This window comes from Piliocolobus tephrosceles, chromosome 14 (genome assembly GCF_002776525.5).
Source record: "Piliocolobus tephrosceles isolate RC106 chromosome 14, ASM277652v3, whole genome shotgun sequence".
Classification (NCBI taxonomy): Eukaryota; Metazoa; Chordata; class Mammalia; order Primates; family Cercopithecidae; genus Piliocolobus; species Piliocolobus tephrosceles.
The window spans coordinates 52353787-52378007 of NC_045447.1; the positions used below are offsets into that span (position 1 = coordinate 52353787).

Genomic DNA, 24221 nt, shown 5'->3' on the forward strand with positions numbered 1-24221 from the left:
TTCTCACTTATAAGTGGGAGCTAAACGTTGGGTACTCATGAACATAAAGATGGCAGCAATCGAAACTAGGGACTACGAGAGGGGGAAGGAAGGGAGGAGGCAAGGGTTGAAAAACCAATGATGGGGTACTGTGCTGGGTACCTGAGTGACGGGATCAATCATACTCCAAAACTTCAGCATCACACAATAAACCCAAGTAACAAACTTGCATGTGTACTCCCTAAACTTGAAATAAATGCTGAATTTTTTTTAAAAGGGCGAATCTAGGTTTTGTGGGCCTGATTCTTCAACATATATGATTCTTCAACACATACAAAATTTTCTGATACTTGTACATCACAAAAGCAAATATTGCTTTAGAATGAAAAAATACATAACAAAATACAAATTTTTAAAAGCTGACAAATGCCATAAACACCCAAATCCCCACAATAATGTAACATTTTTAATAATTAATTGTCTGACACTTCTTCGTAATAGTTTTACCCCTAATTTTGGCTCCATATTTTTTATACCTGTTTCATGTGACAATGATAGTAGAGAAAATTTTAAAATCATTTAGTCTTTCACTGGGTATGGTTGAATCAATTTTTTTGGTTTTTCATAGTTTAGAAAGTTTTTTTTTCTTCAAATCTTATTTTGGTGATGTCATATAAACTTTTTGGATTGTTATCAAATTTAGGAAACTCTGACCAGTTTTTATCATGTCTGATTTGTAATATTTGAAAGAATTTTTCACAGACTAGCTCTGAGCCTCATAGGTTTTAGACTTTATTTCTTCTTCATTACCCACATACTTCTGAGGGCAGATGCCATAGGACACTTCATGTCAATAAAACCTTTGCCCTAGGCCAGGCACAGTGGCTCATGCCTGTGAGCCCAGGAGTTCAAGACCAGCCTGGGCAACATGCCGAAACCCCATCTCTACAAAAATACAAAAAAAACTAGCCAGTCAGGGTGACGCATGCCTGTAGTCCCAGCTACTCAGGAGGCTGAGGTGGGAGGATCACCTGAACCCAGGGAGGTCAAGGCTGCATGAGTCATGATCGCACCACTGCACTCTAGCCTGGGTGACAGAGTGAGATTACATCTCAAAAAAAAAATACAGAAACAAAAGCAAACAAACAAAAACAAAGCTTTGTCCCCTATACCTTTTTATTATAGTGAGTGATAAGAATATTTCTGGAATCTATAGCAAAATCTTGTGACTTAGGAACCACACAAATGGATCCCACCAAATCCTAATTTAATGGATCCCCAGATCACCTTCCCCAAATTCCCAGTGACACTCTAAGTTCACCAAACATAAGGAGAATTATTTCAAAGGAAAAACTGGAAAGGAAAGAGACTTCAGTCTTAACTGTGTTAAAATAGCTTATCCTGATAAATTTTACAAAAGTATATGACCACACAGACACATTGCTAGGGGTCTTCCTGGGACCTTGGTAGGAGCCTGTGCAAGTGAGGGGCCTTAAAGTTGAAGCGTCATTAGCTTCAGGGTAAATCCACTTCTGTGTGTGGGCTATACAACTGGCACAGGACTGAGCGGGGAGCCCAAAGTTGTCAGCTGGAGAATGCACAACACACATAAGGGAATTGCCAGTTTCCCAGATCAGAAGCCTCCAAAGGCCATGAAGAGCATTTGAATGTCTGCTGCAACATAAGGCATTAACCATCAAGAGAACCACCGCCACCAGCCAGGAGAAGTGAAAAGGCACTTCTCCTCTCTGTCGCTTCTTTACCTGTATTTCCTTCAAAATCTGAAGTAACAGGCATAGTGAAAAGGAGAAGAGGGGAGTGCAGGAGACGGGAGAAAAAAATAAAACAACTCGTAGAGCAGAGATTAGGGTGAAGCAAGTGAGACATCTAGGGAGCAAAATTTAAGGGGGCAGGGGACTCATCCTAGTACTGGCTCAGAGATCACGCCGCTCCCCACTCCTCCTCCTGCACCCAGGTCAGGTTTTAGCTGTGGTGAGGGGAAGATGTCCTTAGTAGAATGAGAACTTGGAATTTTGACCCATGGCACATTGGCCTTTCTAACAAGTTTTATTTATAACTGACAGTGACAAAGAGCTATGAAATTTTCTCAGCTTATGGAGCAATTTTGAGGATATGGTGGAATTAAACGGCTTCCTGGTTGTACCCTAAAGAGGACCTCCTGTTCAATAACTATATTTAAAGAAGGAAAAACTGCACTTGTTATGTATACAGGATGAAGGCCCAACTCCTTAGCTTGGTACACAAGAGCTGCCACTGTCTTACCCTCCACCATCATCTCTGCTGTCACCATTATAAGCCAACTCGGCAGGCCAGGCTATGGCTCTCTCTCACGCTTCCTCTCCTTACAGTCTTCCCATCCTCTTCTATCTCCTTTAAATGCCAGCTCCTTGGGGAACTTACTTTATAACCTCAAATTAGTAGTGCAATCCTCTGAGCCTCATTATACTCTTTTTGGCCCTTCTTAGGGCACTTAAGACATTGCAGTACATTTTGTTTATAGTTCTGACTTCCCCCTAGGCCATAATATCTTTCCAGATAAAGATCATGACCTATTCAGTCTTACTACAGTGTTTTGAATGCAGATCCTGGCACATATGGCTTGTTTCAATAACATTAGTTACGTGAAGGAATGTCCTCCTTTCCTTTTCCCATATAAAAGAACTTCACACTAAGAGTGCTGCCTATAACAGGAGGCTCCCTTTGTTTAGTGAATGTGTTAACCAACTTACTATTACTGCCTAAGGATGCCTGGGTCATCTATCTCCAAGGATGTCTTGAAGGTAAAATCTGAAACAAACTTCCTTATTTGTGATTATTAAATTAGTAAGTCATTTCAATTTAGAAATTTTCCCAATTAGGCACAGATAACAACCAATCCTCTCAGGCAAAATGCTACATATTTAAATATCTTTATTAAAATTTCTGGTGATTTCATGAGGCGAAAAATGCCCTTAGACCCAAAGAGTTTGGGCTCCCAACAATTAATAACTAAACTATTAGATAAACACAACTTTCCTCAGGTAAATGTCTCTGAATATGTTCTTCCTCTCCTTCCTTCTGAAATGCAGCCAACTGCTCTGAAGTACTAGGTCTCCGTGTTAACTAACTAATAACTCAATTTTGTTTTAATCAAAGTATCACAATTGGGCAAATTCAGAAAGCACACTCTAAGGTTTGCTTGAGGTGCAGTTGTAAATTCTCAGCGATAACTCGACTTGCTGTACTATTCCATTGATTCCATCCCTCAACATCTCCTTTCTCTCTTTAATACCAGAAAGGTGAGCTCATACTGAATGTCAGAAAACCTCTGCCTTAAGTTTCTGTGTGAATTTATCTACAAGCCAGGTAGACTAGTTATTCCTTATATAAACTTGTCTTAAAAACAGGGAGGTGTTCATGGGACACCCATATTAATATTTAGTGATAGCATACCACATCAGCATAGAATAATACTACTTCTTTTTCATAGTTACAGAATCAGATCTGGGGAGTCATAACAGCCTGCCAGAACCTTGACTTTGACCAGTGTCAGTTGTTAGTATTACAAAACACAAATTACACAACAATTAAATGTGGTAAGGCTTCAGTCAGAGTCTTTCATGAATATAATAGGGATAAAAATCTCCACATACAGTCATTCTCTGAATCATTCAAAACTTATCTAAATACCCCCTTTCCCTTTTGATAGAATTTTATGTATACCTTTATTTGAAATACTTATCATGTGATACTGTAACAAATCGTTTTTTTTCTACTACCCTGTCTTGACTGTGACCTACTTAAGTTTAAAAACTGTATCTAACTTTGTGTCCCCAACACTCAACATAGTGCTGGACATAATAAATGATCAATGAATCTGTTGAATTCATGATAAAAGAATAAATGCATGTGATGAGTATCAAAATAAATATATGTCTAGGCAAGTCTTGAAGTCTGCTTTTCCCTAATCTTCCCTGTTAAGCAGGTGATTCGATACCTGCAAGTTTCCTTAAGGTCTTTGGCATTTCTCAATGTTCCAGCTTAAAGTGCCCCACGTAGAGTGATTCATTATCCTTTGCAACTAAAGTAGGAAATCAGGAAGAGCTATACCAGGATTCACTAGGATTGGGTGCACTATGTCTGGTGTTCCCTAAGATAAAAGTGGGCACTTAATGGGACTAATTAATGTTCATGGCAATGACTCAAGACTAATTATCTTCTAGGGTCATCGTAGCAGGGGAGTATGCTAATCAGGAGGAATGAATCAATGTGTCATAGAAAGGGTGGGATCTGAAGGAGAGAAATCAGGTGAGGTCCACCCTAAGAAATAAGAGATAAGAACAAAAATTCAAGAGGACTTTAAGGGATCCAGGTCTACAAAAAACTGTAAGTCTAAGAGCTACGGCAATTCTGTAAGATTTCTTAAACCTCTACAACTTGCTGATATGTGTAATTTTTGTGAGTTTACGTCTTACTGCAATGGCAAGGAAGTCAATCACCAAAACAAAGGATCAAAGGAACAAAAGGAAAAACAAAACTCAGTGGACAAAAGAGCATCCAGGAGGCCTCACCTCATCAGCCAGGCCCTCCTGCTGCTCTGCTTGGCCAGGACCTATCCCTCAATCAGCCTGCTTTTGCTCCCCCTAGGGATGGGCTCCTGCCCTCCTGCTTTTATTCAGCTCTGTGGACCAAAGCACCTCCATCTTGTCTTTCCCCTTCTTCATCCCACGATCCACTGAACAGCAGACTGGTTCCTACACAGTGCTCCCATATACATGCACTCTGTCTTAGATCTTTCTGTGTGGGGAGAGACTTACAAACCACTCCTTTTACCTCGTAACTGAGGTACATATATAATTTATCATCCAAATTTGAGAGTTAAAGGGGATGCTGTTCATAATCATACCAGGATAACAGGAATAAACTACACCTCTCGTAGGCAAACCCAGAAGAATTTGTAGATTAAAACAGAATTTAAACAAAGGCTGACAGATTGAAGGGACGTGCAATCAGGAGAAAAACAAGATATTAAACTTAAAGAGAAAGAAATTCCTTATTTTCTTTTCCTCCTAAGATCTGTTATATCATAGTACAACTAATCTCACCAAAGAAACCATTTCCTTTTGGGTCTCCATGTATATGGCAATATTAGCATGAAAATAGCTACAGCAACATTTTTCATAACAAAAAGTTCTTCTTCCATTAGGGACACTTCCTAGAGGAGTTCCTTCCCCAGACAACTTCTCCCATCCCTGTCTAGCAGAGCTCTGGGGAAAGGGACCATGCTGGTCTCTCTTCCATCTGGCTATCTCTAACAGCTTCCTTTAAGGTGTCTTCTCAGCCCATGGCCCAGGCACTTCCCTGATAACATGACCTGCTGTGCCAGGTTTCCCTTTACATTAATCTCTGCAAGTAGACTTGCTTAGACTAAAACTTAGGACTATGTAAACCAAACTGTGGTTTATCCAATTGCTGTTAAATATAAACCCACTATTCAAGAACTAGTCAGAGTTTGCTATAAAAAATAGCATTAAGTCCAAACTAGAGAAAGGCTTCTTATATGTATTTTGAATGTTTATATCCTATTTTGTTAGCCTGAGGCATTTACCCATTTTCAAGATACAGTTTACATATTCCCACTTCCGAAAAATGTTTGAGGCTGCTCACACTAAAATATGAACATACATTCACAAGATAACTTAAACTTCAGAAATATCATGAAGTACAGGGAGCAAAAGAATTCTACCTGAATTTTTAAAAATAATAAAATAATAAAATTTAAGAAGTAGAAATTCAGGAACAATGCCAAAAAGAATATCATAATGTCAACAAAAAGAATTTACTCTTCAGTTTCTAGTCAGTTGGGAGACCTGGAAAAGGTGGCTTGTTAGAATTAGATTATTCCATCAGAAAATAGATTTTTACTGAGAAGCTATAGGAAACTCTGTCTATGATTAATTGTTATTAAAGTCACATTTGAAAGAAACATGAAACACTCCTTTAATGCACTTCATCCCCCCAAGTACAAAAATTGTGCTCTCTCCTAATCTTTCACTCCTCTTAGTTGGGGTCATATTGTACAGAACAGGAGAGAGATGATTTTCCAGGACCCTCAGACAAAGCAATAGAAGATCATATTTTGGAAAATGAGAGGCCAGTCACTCTGAAATCTGTCTTAACAGTCACTGTCTCAAGAGTAGGGTAATTATTAGGAACACTGAAATGGATCCTTGGAGAGGTAGTGCCTTGAGAGGCAGGAAATGAGAGGGCACAGGAAACATGAAATGTGTGCCTTTCAGCTGATACATTAGCAAATCTCTGGCCACAAAGGTTCATCCGCTGCCAAGCCGGAGAGAGCAATGGGGGGAGAAATGGCAGCCCCGATTACTGATTGACAGGAGTTTCCAGAGCAAAGCAGAAGAATTATTTAAAGGCACCTCAAGTGGGATTTGATTGCACATCGTCATGAAGTGCTAGTATAAATGATTCACATTTCCTGGCGGCCACAGCAGTGGCAGAGCTGACCAGTAATCTGTTGTCTCAGAGGTTTTAACATTTCTGAGTTCAAATCAGCACAGTCTTGTAAGTTTAAAGTACTACATCTGATGAGTCCTATAATTAAAGACCCACATCAACTTTGAGCAGTCACTTCAGACCTGCTTGCATTTTGTGCTCAATTTACTTTTCCACTTGAGGTGAAAAATCTAATTATACGAACAACAAATAGTGTTATTTTTCCCCCTTGGAGAAAGCCCTGTGTTAAGTGTCACCAATTATTTAGCTAATCATAACTCTATGCATGGTACTGCTAATCCCTTAACAGCATCATCTATTCTGGGTTAGGAGTTCACGCTCCTTTAGCTGCTAATGAATTTCTTTTTTTGGATTCATCAGGTATGATCTCAGCAGCACATCAAGGAGTCACTTTAGCATTAAAATGGTCAGCTGGATAGACCATATTCTGTGCCAGGCAGGAGAAAGCAAACTGCAAATTGGCTTCAAATCCAGTAGGCTCATTCATATAAAAATTTAGCAAATATTTATTGAGGGCCTACTAGGTACCCCTTGCCACCACTTACTAATTATGTAACATAAGAAAAATGCTTAATCTCATAAATTTTATTTTATCTTAAGTGCAAAACAGACATGAGTACTTAATGCACATGATTGTCTTGTTCAGATCAAAAAATACACTATGCAATTACAACTACTACAGTGTATTTAGAGCAGTTATTAAAATGTATTTAGTGCCTACTCTATACAGTACCTTCTCTGCTAAACAGTATACTAGGCGTCCTGAACATATTAGCATAATGCTTGGTTTATGGTAGTTACTCAACAATGTTCGTTTATTTCTTCCTCTTCCTTCAACTTCTCTGAACAAATCACTCACAAGACATTGGCCCTGTTTTCTCCAATTTTTCCGAAAAGTTTATGCAGCTATGCTTCTTTGAGACAAAAAGCCAATTCACTATTAGCGTGGGAGGTAAAAAAACCTATTAGGAAGATATAAATATGTTATAGCGCTTGTATACCAGAGGAGTTGAATGACTTCAAAATAATATTTCTAACTCCTTCCTTTGCAGTCTATTTATGAAATAAGCAGGCAATAGTGGTTTCCATTGTGAAGCTTGAAATCCACCAAATAAAAAAAAAGAAGACATGAGAAACATATCTAAGCTGTCTTTCACTTCATTTCCTTGCAATTTCTTGTGTTTGTTTGTTTGCTTGTTTGTTTGTTTTTTACCAGGAATGTCCTCAGGGTTAACATTTCCCAGCAGGCAAACTCTCTTTTCATACAATCAGGTTATTTTAAAGATTTTCCCCTTAAGCTCTTCTTGTTTCCCTATCTTTGTCCACATGTCACACTGTGGCAAAGGACAACACAGAAATATTCCATTGGAACATGGCTTGGCAAACCACAGCCCATGAGCCAAATCCAGCTTTTACCTGTTTTGTATGGTCCATGAGCTAAGAATTTTATCAATGTTTAAATGGTTAAAAATAAAGATATAAAATATTCTTCTCCTTTTGACTTTATAAATATTATATGAGAGAAGAATATTAGATAAAAATCAAATATCCATACATAGATTTTTATCAGAAAACATCCATGCTTATTTATTTTCATATCCTGTGCCCGTTTTTGCCAACAACAGTAGAGTTGAGAAGTTACAATAGAAATCATATGACCTGGAAAGCTTTAAAATATTTACTATTTGGCCTGTTACAGAATAAAGTCTGCCCCTCCCCACCCCCGATTTAGAATACAGCTAAAATTAACTCCTATATAAGGGGGACCAAGCATGCATAGATTGTCTCACTGAACAAAGGCAAACGCAAAGCTTTAAAAGCAAACATTGCAGAAATTCTTTTGAACAGAGTTTTTTTTTGCAAAACTAATTGGCTAAAATCTACCAAGGAGAGGATAGCTTGCCCTTAAGCAGTAGATGGAGTAAGGGAGGAAGGCAATTTCCATTATTTGATGGGTTTCTAAAAAATACTGCTATTTCAGGAGCATGATGCTTCTGTCTCAGTTCTGGCTGCTGGTAACCTACCCATGGCAGTTAAGTTAGGTCTGCACCATTTTCTCATGGTTTTTCGGTCCCCACTTAAGTCCACCTCAGATCCCAAATGAGGTGCTGGAGTAACCACAGGGATATCCAGTTAATGATAGTAAAATATAAATAACAATATCAGCTAGAAGAGGAAGCCAAAAAATCTGTTGGCAATCAAAAATTCATTAGAAACACTTAGAACCCAATTTGTATGTAGTTTACTCTTCAGCCTAGATGTAACCAAGAGAACAATATCCATGAATAATGGCAGTCATCTTTAGCCTTTTCTCCAAGCTAGTGATGACTTCATTTTTTTCCTGAAGTACATACCCAGGTGTATCAAGGTGTTTTGGTCATTGTACACACTTTAATCGTGATTGGCCAGTAAATAGTCAAGAGAAAATCTATGACCCAGGGCTATTTTTACTGGTCAATTGGGCCTGTAAAGCTTGAGCTGCTTTATTTGCTCCCTGGGCCTTAGTCAGCCTCAAATTGTGGTTACATATTCCAGCGTTTGAACTTCTTAAATAGGGGAGAAATGCTCATACAATGGGTGAGAAATGCTCATACAATGGGTGCTATCCAGTGTTGCAGATGCATCCTGGTAAATTATTGTCAGGCAGTATTAATTGGGGAGAGGAGTTGCTTTTGAACACATAAGAAGGGAAGATGGTCATATCAAAAGTGTAGGCTAGGTTTTGATGTTGTAAGCACAGGAGAACCATCTGAACATACAGTCATACACACATATGCATGCCTGAGAGTACATCTTGAAGGGACACTAATGTGTTGTTTATGATAATCAGTTGCTCTGTCCATCACTCTCTGGCCTTAATGGGTTTGAATACAGTGAAAGACAAACAAATGGGTGAAATTTAATAAATCTTGTCATGATTTTTGTGTAGTATCATAAAAAATAATTGGATCATAACTTGCATCATTAATTTCATGTCCATTTTTATCTCTGTCTTCTGAATTTCTTTAAGGCTGTGTAAGATGCTAATAATAGCAGCTAATTGCTATGGTTAACCACGTTTCCTTATTGACTATAAAAAGGAATGTGGCAGTACTTATAGCTATATGATTCTTACCAGAGGAGTCTAGGGTCAAATATCAAACCCAACAGTTGTGAGACTGCTGTCAACCACTGCAATTGTTTGAAAATGGTGCATTTAGAGAGTCTGAAGAATTTAAGTGAAAGAAATCAGAGAAAAGAGGGCAGAAAAGTATGATAAATGGCCTCAAGTTTTATATGTACCACTTGCTATAACCTAACACCATCCATTAATTTAACTCACAGCCAAGTTTTTCTTCCCTTGAGTTACATCTTCTACAAGGGCATGAAGCTTTCTGAAAGAGCCAGGGCATTTAAAACATAAAGAGTTAATTTTTTTTTTGTATTCAAAAATTCTTGAGTTTTCATATCCTTGGTTTATAAAAATATTTATTACAGTCTGTAAGCCAGTCCAAATAGGAGCTCCTTTGAATTTAAGAGTCTTCATAATGTGATTTATTAATATCCTTCAAAATAGGTATTTCAATGTATTTGCTAGAAAACCATGTACACTACACAGCAAAGGAAACTTATCAATCCCTTGATCAAGGAAGGAAAACTGGGGAGTAGTTATCCTCTATAGCATAGAAGCCATTTTCCCTGGTGTTGATTCTCGGGTAGGTAGCTTAGTGCAGAAATAGTTTTCTAACTCCACTATAAGAAGTTTATAGATAGAGGTTGTTCCTTTCTCTTCCAGAGAAGCTGTTTTCTCTAACACTTGTTCAACTCAATATAGAAGCGTAACTCCAAGGTTTATTTATACTTAGTTCTAGCCACTCAAAGGTTTTTCTCACATTTTGATTTAGCTCATTTGGTGAATTTCTATAAAACTGTTCTGTTATTTTCAAGGGAGTTGAGCAAAGGCCATGCACTAAGAATACTTCATATTTCCCCAAACTTAATGAGGGGACACAAAACTGTAAACAAGCCAGAAGTAATATTGCCAATCTGCATTTTTTAACACACATTCACGCTCTTTTATATAAGGATTATAAAAAACAAGCTCAGAATTCAGATCTCTTTGCTTTCCAAACCATATAAACTAATTTGATTCATTGATTCCTTTGATCTTTGTATGCAGCACATTTCTTCTCTTTGAATAGGTGATCTGGTCTGAATAAGATATCCCTGCAGTGCAAATAAATGATGACATATTATTATGACTAACTTCCGAAAGGTAGAGAGAGAGAGAGAGAGAGAGAATCTGGCCACAGAAACAAAAAGAGCTATAAATATGAACAGACAATTGAACATGGCTTCTTTTAAGGGGAAAAAAAGCTTTTTTCATTTATAGAATGACAGAAGAAACTGAGAGTTTTAGTTTCACATTTGTATCAGAAGAAAATACAGACACCTGTGAGCCCATCATTTTGTTTCACCTTTTGAGAATTTCATAGACTTTCATATGTAAACAGTGATAACATGGCTGGGATATCATATCTAGGCTTCCAGGATTCACACAGACCAGACAGACAACACAGAAAACTATAACAGCAATGGAAAAACAAATGGTCAGTGGTATAGGAAGTGACACAAGTGACTTCCCAACCCTGTGACTGAGACCACCAGCCAATGGCCTGAATAAATGTAATAAGTTTAGTGCAAAGAGATGGGTGTCTCCGATGTCAGGAGAACCAGAATCACCAAGACAAACATGCAGGAGTCCAAGCATTAAGAGACATCCGGGTTTCCTGACTATTGCCACTTAGCGGATATCAGATTCCCTGTGTTTGTACCACTTAATCACAAAGACCAATTGACAAGAGCAAAACAATACTTTCTATATTAATACTACTAGTAAAGGGAGTAGAGTGACTATGCAAAAATCAGAATCAGGACAAAACTAGACTGGGCCAGGAACCAGATTCCGTTCAGACAATTTAAGAATTATCTGCTGAATGGAGAGACTCAAAGTATTCACTTACATTCCTGAGTTTTACATTTCTCTTGGCATTGATGAATGGACTTAGATGGACAGAACACTCTAGAAGTTCCATGAATAACTGTCAGGAAATAACTCAGCGACATTTAGTTATGGCAGAGACAAAGTTTACTTGTGTGTGAGATTTCAATATTGTCTCACTGGACAAAGGCAAAAGCAGAATAGAACACAAAAGCAGAATTGGGAACTCAGATTTTAAATTTTTCTCTCTCTTGATATTTACATTGGCTTTCCACTATTTATCCTGAATCACTTTGAGGATAGAGAGATCATGCTCTTCCAATATTTTAAGCTTTACGTGAATCTTTTGATGTAAAATTTCTGTAAAATTAATTTCCCAGTATAATTCAAGGTCTTAAAATGTGCATACTTTTTCATTATTAATGTTTATACCGTTGGTTTCACTATTTTAGCTTTTTGTAAATCTATGCTATGTGTGTAATCTGAAAAGTGAAACAAAAAATCTAGTGTTCAAAGATACTTAATGCATTGTTACTCAAAATGGTAAGAAATCTATCACTTGGAAAATTTAAACCATGCTATCACTACTTGGGAACATTATATAGCAGCTAAAATGAGTTTATAAATAGTTTCATATCATATAGGAACATATAATAAATGATCATGAAAACCAGGATGTAAAATTATGTAGAGAATATGATTACAACTACACATACATGACTATAATTAAAAATAATTTTGAAAGACACATCAGAATACTAATAGTGGTTATGTTTGGGTGGTGGAAATGCTTTCTTTCTCTTTTTTCCAGTTTTTTTTTCCCAAAATCTTTTATGATGAATATTTATTGCTTTAATGATAGAAAATTTACCATATACTTTATATACGTAACAAACAAACAATACTAGTAACCTCTGAAAATCCCCTGAAAGTTCTATTGAGAACCTCCGAAATGTTTTCATTTTTCTGTAACATATTTGTATTTCTTAATTCTGTAGGTTCTTTTAAAACTAATAAGTATTTTACATGTGTGCATCCTTGTATCTACTCATTCTATGTGGCATATGTTCATGATTGCATCTCAGTCATTTTCTTCTTTCTCTTAATATAGACAATATAACTCCAGAACCAAACTTATCAGTGTGTGGCAGCACCCAAGGAAGCCCACAGAGTCTCACATGGAGGCCCTAAAAGAGAACTTCTCACTATGTGTTTCCAAGTTTGAAGACAGAGTATTACAGTAACTCAGGCTAAGTTCAAGAAGTGGTGCAGGATGGTTGTCAGCTAAGCTGCATGTGAAAGTATACCTAAAGAAAGCAATATACGGCCAGGCACAGTGGCTCACACCTGTAATCCCAGCACTTTGGGAGGCTGAGGTGGGGAGGATCATGAGGTCAGGAGTTTGAAACCAGCCTGGCCAATATGGTGAAACCCTGTCTCTAATGAAATACAAAAATTAGCCAGACATGTTGGCGAGCATCTGTAGTCCTAGCTACTCAGGAGCCTGAGGCAGGAGAATCACTTGAACCTGGGAGGCGGAGGTTGCGGTGAGCCAAGATTGTGCCACTGCACTCTGGCCTGGGCAACAGAGTGACACTCTGTCTAAAAAAAAGAAAGAAAGAAAGAAAAGAAAAAAGAAAGCAATATACATAGTACATCTCAATGGGTTTTTTTACTACCCCAGAAGGAGCCACTCTGTCAAAGACCATCTGTAAATCATAAATTGTGTTTTTTTCTGTTCTTAAACATTAAATAATCTCATTTAATTGGTATCATTCTGGAAAAACATGAGCTCTAGATTTGTGTTAAATTTTCTTCCTCAACTAAGTAAACAATCCCACAACCACCTTCCAGAAACTTCTATGTTAACAGCCATACAACCACTCAAAGCATTAACACTGCTATTGTTCCTCTCTTACTCTTCTCTCCTCTCCAATCCCCTTTGCCTACATGACTTCTTTCCATTTTTAAATCTCCAGTAAATTTTTAGCCTTTTTAGGGAAGATGCAATTACCCTACCTCTTCTTTATAGCACATATTATTACAGTAGCAATTTCATTTTAAATTTTTGTGATAACTTACTCAATGTCGTTTAGCTATAAGTCCCAACTGAATGTCCCTGAGGACAGAGAGCAGTTTTTAATTGCTATACCCTCAGGGCTTGGAACAGTGCTTTAATATAGTAGAAAGCTAATAAACATTGGTTGCATGAATAAATACATGAACTAATGGAAGAACTAATACATAATAAATCCATAAATAAACACATAACATATAGAAACTATAGAAACATGAAAGTACTCTATATCTTCACTAAATAGTATGTGATGTTTACTAAGGGGTTAAGGTTGTGTTATTGGGTTTTTAAGAGACAAAACTAGAGATCAGATCTCTCTTGAAAACAGGGTTCATGTCATTATGTCCTGACATTCACCAAGGATACAGGCAATGCTCTCAGTGAACTGGGTAGAAAGATCCAAAGGGTCCGAGGCTCTGGAATCTGCCCCTTTGAGATTATGAGTGAAGAGGACAGGAGCCCTAGGTACCTTCTCTACCTTGGAGATAAGATCAGGACTGAAGGTGTTACAGGCAAGGGGTGCTGATCCAGATCCCAAGAGAGGGTTCTTGGATCTTGTGCAGGAAAGAATTCAGAGCAAGTCCGCAGTGCAAAGTGAAAGCTAGTTTATTAAGAAAGCAAAGGAATAAAAGGATGGCTACTCCATAGAGTAGAACATTTCCAAAAGTAAGAGGAGGAACACATCCACCCTAGGTACAATGCTTGTATATATGGGGATATGTGTTCTGCTACAAGGGTTTTTGATAAATAATTTTCTTAATTACGATATTTTGCAGAAATCAGTATTATCTTTCAAGCAAATATAGGAATGCCTTTGTTCTCCAGATATTGAGATATCTGGACGCTTCCAAGTCTAGGTCTATTTAGAAAGCGTTAGTAATTTATTCCCTTAACTGTAAACATCTAGAGGCTAGGAATGCCCAACTTTCTGAGAATGCAACCCAGCAAGTCTCAGCCTCATTTTCCTAGTCCTCACTCAAAATGGAGTTGCTCTGGTTCAAATGCCTCTGATAAAGGCAGTATCTGTGAAGGAAGGACACCAGGCCAGGCATCTAGGAATTTATACCAACTGTGTGAGGACAAAAGTTACGTATAATAAGACCCAAAATAACTATTTTGGATAATATCCTAGTTTGATCCTATTTGTTCATTTTTCTAATAATAACAACCACAATCATTTACATGTAGGATAATTTTTTCCTCATGACAACTCTATAAAGTGGGTAATATTCTCCCATTTTTGCTCAAAAGCACAGAGTTGCTAAGAGTTGAGTTTGGATTCAAATCCATGTCTGATCAAAATTCTTGCTTTTACTCAGTATTCTCTATGGTTTATAGTACTGTTTTTGTTTCTCTCCTCTAGTACGTAGAAGAGCAATTTTGTCATGCTGTTGTTTAGATGTTCTAAACTGCACGCTGAGAAAAATCAAGATAAGGAGGTTTTGCCTGCAGCTGGTCAGCAGTTCTAGGAGGGAGACTGAATTAACTATGTTTTTTATTTTCTGTGTCCTGAGACTTCAACCTCTTGGGTCTTGCTGACTGTGGAACGGACTGGCCCTCCCAGGGTTAGCCAATAGCTAGTGGTAAAAACAACTTAGCTAGAGAGCAGAGCATGTCTTTCAAATGCAAAGCAACCCAACCAGTGCCCATACTCCCAATGTCCTTTATCAGCTCACACATTCAGGCCACTATCCCCTGCCCTAATCACCCAAGGGACAGGTACCAGACAACTAAGGACAGTCCTATGCCCCAGAGCTCCCCTGAGATTATTCAAACTAGCTAATCCTAAATATACCTACCTTGCCTTGCTGTTCCTCCCCATACAATAAAAGTTCTTGCCCACATACCCTCCACCGCCTCCTGTGGTCTCCTGACTGACCCGGAGGCTTCCCCTAGTAGCTCCTTGTGGTGTAGCATTCCCTCTTCTCTTGGGATCTGTGAGAAGAACAAATTCTCTTTCCAATGGCAGTCACTTGATCTAATGGCCTTGCCACACCTAAGTAATAATCAAATCTGTATTTTTAAACAGAGACTCTTTAGCATCCAGGTAAAAGTGTTGGGGCTATGGGTGAGCTGCTGACATCAGAGAACATCAGGCACACTAGAAACCACAGGAGACAAGGGCTGGACTTCTGAATGACCTGCCCCTCCTCAACTAAACTTTGTCCTTCCACTACCCTTTCTTTCTTGTTTCATAAGGGAGGCTTTATCTAACAAAAAAGTTAGGAGAGAATTATTGGAAGATGAAGGTTTAAGTAGAATTTCCTTTCCCTCCACTCCTAATTCCATTTCATTTTCTAACGTTTCTTAAGCCAGACAGGCTACTAAAGTGTACAGGAGCATTAGGGGTCTGCCAGAGTCCCCACAAAGCTGGTGAACTTTCTCTTTGTTGGGCCAGATGTGGAACCACAAGGGAAAGGGTGACTTCAGCCAGTATGAATGTGCCTGATCACCTTGTTCTCCAGGGATCCAGGACCAAGCTAAACAGGAACACTGAACTCCTTATCCCTAATTCTGGAGAAGATAAAAGTCAGGGGTTTTCTCTCAGGGCCTTGATGTGGCACTGAAAACCTGTCTGCTGCTATGCTGCCAGACCACACAAGAGGCTACTAAGGAACCCTGGTAGGTGGACATGAGATTACAGTTAAGGAAGAAAATGCTGAATTTAATGAGCATGCCATGCAAAAGATGAAGAAGAAGTAAAACACTCTGATCTGGGCAACTCTAGCCAAAATGGGTTACTTAAGAAATACAATAGAAGAAGAGGAAGAGATGCAGAAGATGAAAGAGAAGAGGAAAGAGAAAGAGAAAGACATTTAGGAAGAGTCAAGGGTTCAAGTTAAGAGTCAAGAATATATTTTGGAACTAAAAAAAAAAAAGAAATCTGGGCACAGTAGTAGCACACGTCTGTAATCGGGGCTACTCAGAAGGCTGAGGCAGGAGGATCACTTGAGCAAGGAAGTTGGACACCAGACTGGATAACACAGTAAAACCCCATTTCAAAAAAAGAAAAATATTTTAAAATTAGCATATACATCGAAGGTGAATATAGTCATTGTTAAGACCTTAATTAGAGGCCTGAGAGACCAAGTGGAAGAAAATTCCTGAAGTACACAGCAAAAATACATGATTTATATCAGGAGGAAAATAGAAAGATACTTGGTACATAGATCTAGGAAACCCAACATTTGAGTTCCAAAAAGAAAAAAAAAAAAAAAGTTTCAAAAAAAAAGAAAAAAAAAGATGAATGAGAGGCTATATTGAACAAATAATATAATAAAATTTCCAGAAGAAATATTTGAGTCTCAGATTGAAATGGCTAACCAAGTTCCAGAAAGGTTTGATAATTGAAGACACACACTTAGCATTAAAATTCATGATTTCTAAAAATAAAGTGAAAAATCTTAAAAGCTTTTAGACAGAACAATATATTTATATAGGCAAAAGAATCAGGCTGAAATCACACTTTTCATCTGCAACACTTGGAATTGGAATAACATTTATGGACTACTGAGAGAAAAGGAGTGGAACTCAAGGCCTATTCCTAGACAAGTATGATTCACCTATCACCATAATGGATTCAGTGATTACACCTAACGGTTACTCATTGTAAGAAAAGTTTGAAAAAAAAGAAAAAAAAAAAAGACCAATAAAAAAAAGTATCAGAACAGGAATCTCAAGACAGAGGAAGATGAAAAACTGACAGAAAAGCAGTCAGTAGTGAAACTACCAGGACAGAGAGTGAAACTCAATAGATACTAACAGACTGTTTGGTAATACAATTACACTGTAATTGCAAAATATATTTATATTATTTGTTTTTATCTTGAAGTTTCTACTAAATAATATATAACAAAAGAATTGTTCCATTGGTTTAAATATTGAAAATAAAAATTTTGCTGATTATTCTACTGTACACCAAGAAAATTAATTCAAGAAACTCCTGTGGAAAAACAAACAAACAAAAAAAACTACTACCAGGCATGATGGCTCACACCTGTCATCCCAGTACTTTGGGAAGCTGAGGCAGGAGGATTGCTTGAGGCCAGGAGTTTGAGATCAGCCTTGGCAACATGGTGAAACCTCATCTCTACAAAAAATACAAAAATTAGCCAGGCCTGGTGGCATGTGTCTGTAGCCCCAGGTACTTGGGAGGCCGAGGTGAGGTGTGAGGATCACTTGAGCCAGGAGGTTGAGACTAAAGTGAGCAGTTATCATGGCACTGCATTCCAGCCTGGGCAACAGAAAGAGATCCTTTCTTAAAAAAAAAGAAAAACCTGCTATAAATAACAAGAGAATTTAGTAAATTTAATGAAATGTCAACATAAAATAAAATGTTGAAAATAGCTTTTCTTTATACTAACAAGAAGCCAACAGAAATAATATTCCAGTTATTAACATTAATGTTGAGATTTAAAAATGTAAAGGCTGCACACATACATACACACACACACACACACAACCAACTGCCACAAATAGGAAACTTCTAATTATGTAATATGCATTCGTCGTGAGGTGGTAGATTATGGGTTATGTTTAATTTCTTCTTTACACATATGTGTGTTATTAAATATTTTTGTATTTAGCATGTGTTTCTAAATGGTGCCTCCAAAATGAGCTGCAGTCACCTGGGAGGAGGGAGGACAATGGCAGATGGGCAGTGGTGACTGTAGTATAGTATAAGATGGAACAAAATGATAAGAGAAAATATTAGAACTTCTATTTATGATTTCTTATCCTTATGTTAGAGAAATAAGGATCACTTACAGCCAACCAACTATCTTGAGAGTTCCACCAGAGAGGGGGGGTGACAGTGAGTGTCATCCTTGTTCACTTGTTCACTTTCAGCATGTTGGGTTGTTTTATACTTCATGTCTGCCTTGTTAAATGGATTTGCAAATTCTATTTCAAATGATAGAAATGATACAATACCTTGTAATGAGATAGTGAGTAACCATAACAGTTTTTTTGTACCACACAGATATTCACTGTTAATTACCTAGCAAAGCTTTTTTTTTGTAATGGTGTGGACCTCAATTATATACATTCCTCACTTTCCAAAATATAACATAAAATAACAAATATCTTAAATTGACTGATAGTTTCTGTGATGAAAAGTAGTGGGCAGTGTTCTGTTACCTAGCAACTATTGAAAACAAATACAAACATTATCTGTACCTTCAAGGTAAATGGAACACTTTAACATTGAGTTAGAAAGTAACTGCTTTTAGAAAGAAATTCATAAAATAGATATCATCTGATTCATTTGTAGGAACATCGCTGATGCAGGATTGATATCAAAGTAGGTGGGAATTTATGAGCCAACTTTCAATGCAAACCTTTGTATAATTGGCTGATGGAGGAAAATACACTAGTATCTAGAATTGTTTCCTAGTACCTGCCTGGCAGAAGGATGTTTAAATAAATGTCTGTTAAATAAATGAATATACAACAACAGAGAGTCATAGTTTTTCTGTATTTCCTATAAAGTCTCAGTCCTGGAATTTTATTCATTTTAGGTGCTCAATAAATTCTTAGAATCGGGCAATCAAAGATGTTAGAGTTGAATGGGTTATTGGATTTTTTTTTTCCAGAAAATTAAATGACTTTCCCAGGAGCATAACTCATCTACAAATCGCAAAAAAAAAAAAAAAAAAAAAAAAAACCTGGGTGTTGATCTCAAAATACATAATTTTTTTTTAGTCTTTGTTCTTCCTTGGAGAGATAATTTGATGTTCTGAAAGAGCACAGGATTTAGCATCAAATTGTTGGACCAGGTTCCAGTCCTTCCCTGACCCTACCAGTTATCAGCTGTGCAACCTTTAGCAGGTCACATACCTTCTGGGCCTGTTTCCCCAACTAAGGAACGGTGAAACTGTTACTGATCTCACATGTATTCATGCAGCATATGCACTCCAAGTAACAACATAAATTTAGGTTTTGGTTACTGTTATTTCTCAATTGCTTACTTCCTTGGGATGATTGTTCCCCAGACTGTGCTCTGAGGAACTGGCAACCCAAGTGAGAGAGAACTAATTAGGTTCCCTGTTGGGAGCCTAGACTTCCCTACAGAAGGCTAGGCTCTTCAGCTTCTTTCTCTTTATTCCATTTATCTTTCAACTGTGAGTAGATTTTCTTCTCTTAATATTAGTTTGGCTATTTTACCCTGGACAAATCCCCCTGGTTATGTCTGTGTGTATAACCCAGTTTCTCTCAAAGACAGTGCCCTTCTGAACTAGAGAAAATATGCTTTGAGAGTGGCTCTAAACTACCAGTGTTACCACATCCTGTCTTGTTTGTTTTATGGCAAATTCTAAGGTGTCTCATTTTTATTTTTGTTCAATTCTTTATCTCCCACCCTGGAAGAGCTTGCCAACAACTGCTTCATTAAAATTGCTTTCAGTTCCTGAAAAAGCATTTACTTCATGGTGCATTCCTCAGTCACTCACATCTTTCCAAATGGATAGTTCTCTCTGCTGCTTCTCAACTTCGGAGAATATCTTCAATCAATCTAAGCAAGCTGTACTTCCTATCATTTGCAAGTGCTTCTATTTCAGGTAAAGGTAGAAGACATTCAATGAACACCTATCCTTGGAGTTTAGAGATGAAAATAGTACAGTCTCTCACCCCCAATGAGTTCACAGACTAGACCCAGATGGAAATAATCACATGGCAGTGTGAAAAGTGCCTCAGTAGAGGAATGGGTCAGAGGCTTTTTTCTTCGATTATTTCTCTGCCTTGTTTCAGAACAGATTCACATTTTTCTGTGTTGATATAACATACACATACCTCCTCAAAATATTATGTCTTAGTTCATTTACCTCATTGTGGAACATCTCTTGGATCATTTTAAGACATTCTACCTGTGATTCGAGTGAATATTGAGCCAGAGGTAGAGAAAAGACAGCCCATATTTAGAAGAAACGTTGATGAAACCAGAAAGAATCGAGGAGGAGGCACCCATGGCTGCTGAGAGAGTCTGGCAATACGGTGATGAGATTAAAGCTGTTTAGACTGAAGAAGAAAATTCTGAGGGCACATGATAGCTGGTACATGCGTTTCCTGTTGCTGCATTAAAAAAAAATGACCAAAAATAGCAGCCAAAACCAATAGCCATTTATTTTCACACAGTTGTGTAGTTCAGAAGTCAGGTCTAGTTAAACTGAGTCTTTTACCCAGAGTCCCACAATGAAGGTGTCAGGTGGGTTCACTTTCTTTTATAGGATAGGGGAAAGCTCACTCAGGTTGTTGGCAGAATTCAGTTCTTTGAGGCTGTGTGTTTGAAATTCTGATTTCTGGTGGGCTGAGGGCTCTTAATTGGCCCCCTCCATAATTCAAAGCTAGAAACAGACAATCTCCTTCACGCAGAATGTGTTTCATGCTTCAAATCTCTGACTTCAGCAAAAGTCCAATCCCTTTAAAGGTTAAGCCGGTCCCAAGAAGGATAATCTCCTTTTCTGAAATCACCTGTGCCTTACAGAATAACCTCATCAAGGGAGTGCTATCCCATCATGTTCGCAGTTCATGCCCACACTCAAGAGGATAGGATTATACAGGACATGTACATGAGGAGGAGGGAAACTTGGTGACCACCTTAGCATGCCACAACAATAGCTGGGTTCCCCTTTTCGTGTGGAGAGTACCATGAGCCTTAAAGACATTAGAAGAGGAAGAGTAAGTAATCATGCACAAAGGGACAAATGTGTTAGGCTCTGAGAGACAGAATGATGAATCAGAGAAGAGTTGATAGTATAGGAAATGACCACACACTCCACACCCTCTCCTCAAACCTGAGGGTATGCTCCTGTTCAGGCAAACATTTTAAATGGTTTGGGGCTCTCTTTGTAAGACAAAAAGAAGGCTTTGGGATAGCCACTCTGACAATCCAAGGGTCCTAATAGGATGCAACATTAAATTTGAAGTTGAAAGTAAATGTATCTGTAAGCCTTGGTGCCTAATCAAAATTGTACAAATTTGGGTCAAATAAAGCAATTTGGAAAAAAGTAAAAACTATTGTTAGGATGCACTTTCCCCTAAACTCCTTGACTAGGAGAAAAGAGTAAGCAAAGGCTGTTCTCTGGCTCAATAAACCATTGCACTAAAGATAACAAGAGCTAAAAGTGTCCAAGGTCTTATGACGTGCTAGGTCCCGTGCTAAGCACTTTGCAGATATTATTTTAATGTCTGAAACAGTTTAATGAAGCAAGCAGTGTATCTTAGATAAGGACACACACGCTGGCAAATATACATACCACTTGCTCAAAATTAGAACTGCCCAGCAAGAGCCCCTCCCAGGGTCCTTCCTACCTTGTATGGCCTGGACTTCTGAGAGAATGGGAAAGGAACCTTACATATGTGTGAAAGACTGTTGTGAAGATGAGGGGGTAGACTTATTTTGCTCAGCTCCAGAAGTATCGGTGTGCTGGTAAAGTTTAACAACCAACTCTTTCCAAAGATTTCCTGATTCGTATCACTTGCAGATTTCTTCCGTATAAATACTCATACTGTGGGTGATTTCAAGCCCCAACCTGATATTACCAAATGTGGACCTAGAAAGACAGGCAACTTCAGCCTAGCAGGTAAAAACATTTGGAATCAGATTTTTATTGATGCACTGGAGAATTTTCAAACAAGTAAAGCTGTGCAATGGAACTGACTTGCTCAAAAACTAGGGGCTCCCAAGACTCTACGTAAATAGAAGCAAACTTTGATGCTGTCAGAACAAAAAAAAAAAAAAAACTGTAAAATGAAACCTTGCATTGGAAGATTACAAACATAGGATGTAAAAATGGAAGGGTTAAAGATGCCTGGTAATTCCCTGCTCCTTCTGCAGTATCTGTGGTGCAGTCTCTTATTTACTGGGAGGACTTTTTTCCATGAGCCACTGGCTTCTAAGCTGAGGAATGCAACCTGCAGATCTCCCCTAGTTAATGACCTTAGAGCAATGCCAAATGGACGGCTCCACTGTTTTCTGCCTCCAAAACCACCAGTCACTCACCTTTTTCTGTTTCAACATTTTAGGCTGGGACTTTTCAAATAGTTCTTTGTAAAAATCACGTTCTTGGTAATTTTCTTCACCATTATCTCCCAAAGATTAGAACTATAAATAATACAAAAATTTAATTACAAATTTCTTTTTTAAAAAACACTGTTTGGATACGTGATGTTTAAATCTCCATGAAATTATACCTTTGAAATTGCTTAATTGTGTTTTCCTTGCCAATTTACATTGCTCATAAAAGGGAAATTTTAAAAATATATAGTTTCTAATTCTTTCCCTGAATCATCACAGTAGCATTGCCGTTGCTCTAGAAGAGCAGTACTATACAAATACTGCGAACATCAGCAAATTAAGGTTAGGCCCACGGTGGTGTGGGAGTGAGGGAGGAGATACTTCAATCTCCTGATTTGGTTTAATTTATGTCTAATGAATTAAAAAAAAAAAAAACCTTAAAAATGTGGTTCTTATTCAAAGCTTACAGCTAAGGCATGTGATAATTTCTTGGCTAAATTTCTTTATGAAGGTGGTGTTCTCTAGTGCAATGGCACCTGGCTTTCTTTTTAATTGCAATTATTACTATATTAGGCTCACTTATTTGTATAACCAAAATAATCATTTGCATTTATTCAATTTCTTTCTTCCTTGGTGTTCATAGTCTTATGAAGTATATATCTTACTGACCTACAAAAATTCTATCACTGGTACAGATTTGTAGACCAGCAGTCTAATAGATTGGTAACATTATAGAAATGTTCATTGAAAATTTTTTCCCTCTGCCAAGCAGCCGAATCTGCAAATAGACCAGCTCCAGAGGCACATCAAGTACTGTTTGCTTTAGTACAAAGGCCACCTTCCCAGGCTCTGTGAGCTACCATAACCAGCAAGGCAGTTGTAACACACGCAACTTTATAAACTTCTAGTCATGAAAGCAACAGAAGGAATAAAAATAATAAATGATGAGTGCTATTAAAATGGGAATCCACTCAGAAGTGCTAAAAGCATTAAAAATTTATTCCTCTGCCACTCTGCGCAGGACCACAAACTAAGAACTAGTTTCCTTTTAGGTTACACATAGGGAGAAAGCATATTCTAGTAGTTTCGTGACCTGACTACATTTTATAATCACCTAGAGAGCTTTTACAAACCACAAATGTGAGGGCTCACAACCAGAGATGTTTAATCAATTGATCTTGATGAAAAAATTGCGTCAGCATTTTTTAAAGCTCCATAGGTCTCTTCAACGGGTAGCTCAGTGTGGGGCATCACTGGTCTAGTGAAAACAGCACTGGATTGTTTTTGGCTAACCATTAACTAATTGATCTTGAAAAAGATATTAATCCCTCTAGGTTACAGAATATTATACTGAAAAATTTGATATTTGGATTAGAATTTCCTTTCACCTCTACACTCCTATGATTCTAAACGATAAAAATGACCAATTCTTTTTTTTTTTTTTTTTTTCCTTGAGACGGAGTCTCGCTCTGTCACCCAGTCTGGAGTGCAGTGGCGCAATCTTGGCTCACTGCAACCTCCGCCTCCCCGGTTCACGCCTTTCTCCTGCCCCAGCCTCCCAAATAGCTGGGACCACAGGCGCCCGCCACCATGCCTGGCTAATTTTTTTGTATTTTTAGTAGAGACGGGGTTTCACC

The 24221-nt window shown here is 37.9% G+C and overlaps 1 long non-coding RNA gene across 11 annotated transcripts in view; it reads right to left on the reverse strand.

The window, feature by feature from the left end:
* The window catches only part of LOC116418440, a 149350-nt gene that overhangs the window by 71589 nt on the left and 53540 nt on the right, over positions 1-24221 (reverse strand). Inside the window, exon 2 of one of the 11 annotated variants that reach the window (XR_004228459.1) lies at positions 22570-22671. The exons of the other annotated variants lie outside the window; for them this stretch is intronic. This is a non-coding gene — a long non-coding RNA (uncharacterized LOC116418440). The remainder of the gene's footprint in view (positions 1-22569; positions 22672-24221) is intronic. 11 annotated transcript variants of the gene reach the window in all.